The following is a 7,308-nucleotide window of genomic DNA, read 5'->3' on the forward strand; positions in this document are numbered from 1 at the left end:
TCTTTACCGGTGTAGACGTACTTACATGCTACACATCCATCACCCAGTAGCAATAAAAAATAACCATGTACTTCTTCTGATGCAGGAGAGTAAGATACAAAAGAAACTCACAAGAGTTGAACAGGTCAGTGCAGTATACAAACAAACACAAATGCTTGTAGCTGATGGAAATATATCGAGATAACGAACGATATCCAAGTTCAAAAGTTCATTAAACAATTCAAAATAGGAGCAGAGCAAAGACAGACCTCCAACAGTTTATATTTATATCCATTTAAAGAAGGATTAAAAAGTTTAATTATTGTATTAATGAAACTTCTTTATACGTTGATGGAACAGCCACTGATCAAGAAATCTGTACAGGCGACATGACTAATGTAGTTCATGCAGTGATTAAAGTAATGGGTTTTCTTAAGAAATAAAGGAGAAAATGTTCAGTGGATGTAAATATATCGAGATAACAAACGATATCCAACAACAGAGGTGGAATTAGGTACCATGGAGGAGTGAGCATCCCCTGTCGATCGGTCACATCCGCCGTGTGCCCCTTGTCCTGATCTGGAAATAACAAAAAGATCCGTCGACTAATTCTGTGTAAATAAAGGCCTAACTTTAAGTATGAAAAACGTCAGTCAGCATTTAAATTAATAATAAATTGTATTTGCTGACAAGGTCATTGTATCTACCATAGAACTTAGTACGAAATAATGACTTTAAACAAAACTATTGATATTCTTGTTTCATCAGCTTGTAAAATGTATAAACAAAAATGATGTAAGATAACCAGCACGAACGCGTTTTACATTCCCTACCTATACCCTTGACAAAAAAAGCAGCCAGGTGTAACGAATGCGAGTGTTCTACCCCGGTGCTGATATTGGAGTTAGTATTAACGAAAATGGCTTGGCTTAAGCCTATTCACTATTAGTCGAATCCAGCTTTAACACCTGTAAACGACTTTTTCGCAATATGTGAATTTCTACCCTGAGATTTTGACACCAAATCGAATAAGTGTCTTTCAAAAGCCATAATAAGAAATTCATAACAAATCCTCAAAGCGTTTTTAAATTGTGTTCGGAAATGAAAAGGTTAATATAGGCCAAATGTACGACCTTTGACCTTTTACCCCTTAAATCCTCAGCCATGAGTAAATGTGATGTGTAAAATCATTGCAAAAATTTATTTAATTAGCGAGATATCATCCGGAAACGAAAGTTTGCACCCACACCAAATGACAAGCATATACACAGTATACACCTGGGCTTCCTAACCCAAATAAGTACACCACATATTTAGTGAAATCGGCGGTCAATTATTTTTGATATACATGTGATTAATAATCAAAATGATCAAAGATGAAGGTCTAGAATGACGTAGCAAAAAGCTATTTCTCTCAAATTTATCAAATTTTATCAAAGATAAAATTTTCAGTTTTGTATTCAAGCATTTTAATGATTAAATTTGTAAAGCGATATCATATGAAGAAAGCCATTGGAATAAAAAAAAAATTAAGGGACCATCATTCTAAAAGGTAGATCTTTCCCTGTAACAATGTTTTAATTTTTACTTCATTTGTATTTATTAAATAAATTTTGACATTTCACCTAGTTCTGGTTGTGATCATCTGTACATAGCTAATGTAGAATTAATATTTTGTTTCCAAAACTCAAAGTTAGAATTTGACATTTAGACGTTAAGAAATGTTATATTTTGGTGCATTATGTTTGACCTTTCCATTTCATGGTATTCTTATTTTTAATAAATGTCAAAAATTAAACGAAACAGCATTACACTTTTATGCCATTTTTAAACATTTTTCTCTTAAGATATTTTTTTACTGAGGATTTCTTAATAAAACACCTGTCTTCTTTTGAATAAATTAGTATATTGTGCAATTATATAAATAAGGTCAAATGTAAATCAACAAATAAATATTTCATAAATTTTGTAACTCTTAAGTAGCATTTAAATGAATAAGGCAAGTACACAAAGAATCATAATAAACAATAAATGAATCAGATCTTAAAAACACACACATAGTTCTTCTTCTTTAATAATTTTTTTACATATATAAACGTGGTATTATACCTTTTATTCACCATTTAGAAGTTAACCTTTTATTCACCATTTAGAAGTTAACCTTTTTTCTTATTTAGGCTAAGTAAGTAAACAAAAGATCATTTCTAACTTTATTATTCTAAATTGTTAATAATTGCGTGGACTTGTCCATTTTACGATACTACAAACTTTTAAGCGTTTACAAAGTGAAATAAATTGAAAATTAAAAAAATATTAATCAAAATATTTTATTCATTCTTAAATCAATAAAAGAACCAATATATTTCAGTTGTTCAGTATACTTTATCTTTATTTCAGGTTTGAAATATTCCATGACTTCCGTGTCAGGTACATAGCAATGGCGGGGGGTGGGGGGGGGGGTATGAGTTCGACAGCCGTTAGTATATTCAGTTCTTTTTAATTTCACAGTCAATAGATTTGTCATTATCAATATATAAGCAGGTTTAAATTACACTATAATAACGTAGAAGGTTTTGAAAAAGATATTACATATTCTTAATTAAGCTTACTTAAGGAGTGATAGGAATAAAGACGTAAGGAAATTCCTGTATATATTCGATATCACGTTGTAGGTATAAGAGAATAGACAAAATTACGTCCCAACCAACCTGTAAAATTTAAGCAATCCACGAAAATTGGCCCTCAATTTTTTTTTACAATAATTGTATTAGCCCTCACCAAATATTTAAAATTTTTATTTCTAACTTTAATGAAATTTTAAATAAAATTCATATGTGTAAGGATAAATATTTTGATATAATGTGTAGAAAATTAAAAAAATATCAATTAGTTCCTTGAACATACAAGAATCTTTCAAATTTCCATTTTGAATTTAATGAAAAAACTTCACCATAAAAATGCGGACTAGTGGGGGGAGGGGGGGTGTGGTCATAAAGAACAGAAATGTTGAATACAGTAACTTTTTTGTTTAAATTACTGTATAACTTATATTTGAAAAAGCAGTAAATTTATTAATTCAGTAACAATTAAAATTAAAAAGTTTGTAAACATGTTAAGAGAATACATGCAAAGTTGAATTTTTAATGAAACCAAAAGAATTCAAGACCAAAAATAAAACTTTTTTGAAATACTAGTAGATATGACGAAGGATTTAAACATTTATAATGCAAAGTTTGCGAGTAAAGATCCATATTTAAGGTTAAGATATATTTCTAGGTTTGAATGAATTGAGTTGCCATATACCTATACTGGATTCCTAAACCTAAAGTAATTCTTACAAATGAAGATACATTGCTGGTTACAGTAAATGTTCTACTAACCTTTTTTTCCTCAATAAAATAGTACCAGCGGTAAAGGAGTAACTAAATACTGTACTACAATATATTAAAAAGTGGTGTAAATTAAATGTAAATACTTAAGTATTCAAAGGAACTATTAGAACTAGTGGAAACCAAAAGCAATCACATCCATACTTAGAACTTTTCAACTATAAATACAAACCATTACCCACATTAAATTAAAGTTAAATAAAGATGGAACTCGGAAATTTACTTTTTCATCAACGTATTTTGTCAAAAAAGTTCTGCTTGTACACACACATTCTCTAAGTTGATACTAAAACGTTTGTCGAGTCTCTGATTGACAATATCTACTTGGTTTTTTGAGACTAGATCTTCCAATACTCTGTCGGTTTTTATGGGAATCAATGGCTTCCCGTTATTTGCAGACTTATTTCTGTATTCATATAAAGTAGAATTTATTCAAAATCTTAGAAGAAAACATTGAGTGGCCTTCAATTTGACATTAAAATATATCGACGGGGTATTATCAATTAATTATTTCGACAGGATATACCCCAGTGCGCTTGAAATAAAAGATACAGATATGTCTGACACTTCTGTTTCATATTTGGATATTTTACTAAAAACAGCAATTGTATTCCTACAAAAACCTTTATGAATGTACTGGCAGGGGAAACTCACTACCCCGTGGCACCTGATCCGACCTCTGATGTTTTGGAGGTCCGTGTTTGCTCTGCACCTATTTTTGCATTGTTTTATGGACTTTTGATCTTGAACACTGTACGTTATCTCCATATGTTTCATGAATTCAATTTTGCAATCATCAACTTTCCTTACTTATGAGGCAACATCACTTGAATATGGGGTTTATCTCTCTCATTTGATAAAATAAACAAAAGTATGCTATACGGACGAACAATACCTAAAACGCGACATGTTCTATTAACAAAAAAAATGTTCAAACAAGATTATGAACAATTTTGTTTAAAGTTTAATGGTCGATACAATGACCTTGCATTAAAATACATTCTATCATTAAGTCAAATGTTAATGGAAATTTTCCATACTAACTGTTCGGCAATTATTTACACACTGAATTTTCTACAGAATTTTCCCCTATCAAGAAAAGGAGCACATGATGGCTGTGACCGATCAGCAAAGAATGCTTACTCCTGCATAGGATCTGATCGATCTCTGATATTTTAGAGGTCCGTGTTGGCACTGCTGATTTTTATTGTTTGTGTGGACATTAAAAACTCTTCGTTATCTCAAAACTGCATTTACAATTATTTACGTATTTAAGAAAAATTTAGCATGTTTACGATGTCGAAACTGAATTTTTGTTTTTAAAAAATTCAATTGAACATGCTTTAAAAAGTTACATTATATTTGAAATGTTTTAAATACGCTGTACACGAAAAATTTAATTCAATTTCCTGATTGCATCGCTTGTAAAATAAACCTGACAAATTTATATCCTTAATAATTCTAGATTTTGTTTCATTTAAAAATATAGCCAAGTCTCTTTTAAAATATTTAATAACTTGTCCTTATTTTTATCGCAAATGCAATTTTTATCCTCCTGACACATTCTGAATTTTAATTATCTAATTATAGATATAGAAAAAATATTTTTTGTAAAATTTTAATTATGATGCAAAACTTAATAAATCAAATTAAATCCGTATAATTTTGTAATTTTTTTAGTGCATGCACTGTCACTTTGATTTGAAACATTCGTAATCTTACTCAAAGGCATTAAGAACATTTAAACTAGAAGAAATGAAAAACAGTTTTTTTTTCTAGAAAGAAACTCTTACAATACATCTTAAAAAATCTCGCTGTTTGAAAATGTTTTTCAACGTGCTTAATTTGGGATCATGTTAACGCATTTTGAATAAATAAAAGATTCTTTACAAGTTCGTTTAAGCGACCATATTAAAGCATTTTTTTTAAAAAAAGTTTCATGGCTTAGTCAATTATTTTCACTTTTGATTGATTGAAGTCAAAAGGATAGATAATCATATCTTATAACCGTTTAATGTGATATTTCAACATCCGTTTGAATTTTTTAAAAAATCTTTGGGTAATATGAGTTCGCATAATTTTAGCTTCTAAAATGTGATTTAAGTCCTTATTGCTAAGTACACTGTATATGACGTCACCAGTTATGGCGTCTCTAGCAGGATCACGGCTGTAGTGTGAGGAAAAATATGAGCATATACGAGAATATTTTTTTTTCAAATATTTCATATTTAGGCAGCAAGAGTTTATTTCGAATAAAAATATTAATAAACAACACTTCATGACTTTAAGAAATAGAAACACAGACGTAAAGTTGAATAATATGAACTTGATATGTGTTCGAAAGCAAGAACGACTCCTTTTGTAATTAAGAATATTTATATTAATGAATGTATCGTTTCAGATCTTTTGTTAGTTTTCTTTTAGGTACATGTATAAGGAACATGGGTTACTTAAGCATTTGTCCTCGATAAAACGTGACGGTTGACAAAAGTCCCATTTTAAATGATCTATAATTACAAAAGTCCCATTTTAAATGATCTATAATTACAAATTCGAGTCGGTAGTTCATCATGGTTCTTTTTGGTTCCTGGTGCAACGTAAGGCCTCGGCGACAGATTCGAGTATGTGTTCCACTTTTTTAAAAATCCATTTCAGTGAAGAATCACACAAAAATTTTAATTTCCAAATTTGAATTTATCTTTTTCGAAACGATTTTTCTCTCTTTATTTTGTTCAGAAGCAAATTTCATATAAGTTATAATATTTTGTTTTATTTCCAAATACATACAAAACTGTTTTGCATATGTATGATTGAAGAAAAACTTAAGGAATCATTTCAATATAGCCTAAAATAATACTGTGGTTTCATTAATTTTCGTTGAGCACCAATTTTCGAGGATTTCGTTGTTGAGCAGACCCACGAAATTCAATGTTCAGTGAATTAATAAATTTGTTATTCATTAGTATTGGAAATGCTTTTGTCCACAAAATTATGTATCCTCGAAAACGTCTGTTTAAAAAAAATCCACGAAAATTGATGAAACCACAGTAACCTACGAAGAATAGTAATCAAGGAATATCTCAGAACAATACCAATCCAGCATTTCCCTTTGTACTGAATTTCTCCCTGCATCAATCCTTTAATGTATTTCCATTCCAATGTTGATACGATATATCCCGGTGAGCTTGAGATAAAATATACCACAGAGTCTGACACATCTGTTTCATACTTGGATATTTTACTTGAAAAAGACATTAATGGTAATCTAACAACCAGTTTCTATGATAGATTTGATGACTTTAACTTTTCAATCGTCGACTTCCCTTACGTATGCAGCAATATACCTTCAACACTAGGTATGAACAATTTCTAAAACGAGATAAATTATTGACAAACAAGTTGATGAAACAAAATATCAGCAGTCTCGTTTAAAGACATCATTTCATAAGTCCTATGGTCGATACAATGACCTTGTCAGCAAATACAATTTATCATTCAGTCAAATGCTGAATGACGTTTTTCATACTAATTGTTAGTCCATTATTTAAACTGAATTGACGACGGATTTTTCCTTTATTTCCCGATCATGACAAGGAGCACACGGCGGGCGTGACAGGTCGGCAGGGGATGCTCACTCCTCCATGGCACCTGTTCCCACCTCTGATGTTCTGGAGGTCCGTGTTTGCTCTGCTCCTATTTTTTTTTTATTATTATTTTATGGACTTTGATATTGAATACTGTTCGTTATCTCAATATCCTTCATTTTAGGAACATGTATTTTAGAAAAATCAAGAAAACTTATGGCATGTCAAACGTGGCTATAATTGATCTTTTCCATTTGCATTGTATAATTTTCCAATTGTATTGTATAATTTATTTTTTGATTTTTTTTCGTTATTTTCCATGGGTATTCTATAATTTTTCATTTAATTTTATAATT

Source organism: Saccostrea cucullata, unplaced genomic scaffold (genome assembly GCF_032062105.1).
Source record: "Saccostrea cucullata isolate Sc308-1 unplaced genomic scaffold, CSIRO_AGI_Scuc_v1 ctg99, whole genome shotgun sequence".
NCBI classification, from domain to species: domain Eukaryota; kingdom Metazoa; phylum Mollusca; class Bivalvia; order Ostreida; family Ostreidae; genus Saccostrea; species Saccostrea cuccullata.